Source organism: Limulus polyphemus, unplaced genomic scaffold (genome assembly GCF_000517525.1).
Source record: "Limulus polyphemus unplaced genomic scaffold, Limulus_polyphemus-2.1.2 Scaffold382, whole genome shotgun sequence".
NCBI lineage: Eukaryota > Metazoa > Arthropoda > Merostomata > Xiphosura > Limulidae > Limulus > Limulus polyphemus.
Window position 1 is genome coordinate 117,185 of NW_013665992.1, and position 1,195 is coordinate 118,379.

The window sequence follows — 1,195 nt, forward strand, 5'->3', positions numbered from 1 at the left end:
AAACAAACAAACTTTTATATATATCTGGCGTGTAAAGGTCGTTTTCTCTAAACTTTTTATCAAAATGTGTTACCAAAACGCACTGGCTTTTCTATATATTAGAAGTTGTGAATCTAACTGATTTTTACCAATAATTATTCTACGAATAGGCCACGAATTCATTTCATGAATGATCTTAATTTTGATTGGCTCACAAAGGAATTTGCCAACGTTTGACTGCCTCGACTGCACTTTTTTGCCTCTTTGTTGGTCAAATTTCATTTCGCAAAACTTATTTATTTCAGTTAGCTATGAAATGTGAGGTTAGAGTATACTATGAGGTGGGGGGTGGTAATACTTGCCCCGTCATTGTTGACGGGCTGTACGCTAGTTTCACATAAAAGTAATTGATTATACACGAAAAAATATGTTTTACATTTTTTAAAAATATGTTATTATAGTTTTAAAAGCTGAAAGCTGGTGAATCAATGGAATCAGTAGTACTAATATTCGTGATAAAAATCATGTTAATCTGTAAGCTTTTTTTTCATATTCCTCTTAATTAGTTCATTTCAATTTTCAAATCAGGGGTGGGTGAAAACGACGTTTCAGATCTATCTTTTTCTGCCACAAGTTAATGTCGGGGAGATCTTTCATTAATACCAAAACTAGTCAACTTGGATGGGCATATTTGTAGTCAAAAGTCCATCTTAAAATGTGCCTATTAAAGAAAAATACCTTACACAAGAAAGCTGGCAAAAAGCTTAATAATCCTGATAAACATCACTCTCGACCAGTGTTTCTCACGCACCAGTCCACAGACAGGTGGTGGTCCATCACAACCACCTTGGCGGTTCATGGAAAATCACAAAAATAAGGAATCAAACAACAACAAAAAAAATGGTGTCAGAAAAATTCAGTTGTTTTCTGCTTAACAAAATATTTCTTGAATGCAAACACTGGCATTGACACTTTGTCGCTGATTCAACCAGAACTTTAACTGGAACAAGCAAAATATTTTAAATTCAAGTTGAATTGTTTACTTTGATTCAAATTAAACATCTTAATTCAAACAATTTCGTCTTTGTTTCAAAATTATCGTATCAAGAGTTATACATTCGTGTACATTTATCCCTTTCTTAAAACTCTGTCATTATTACAAGTTCCTCAGAATTAGAAATATATTCCCAACAAAACGGATATTTTAGGAAAACCC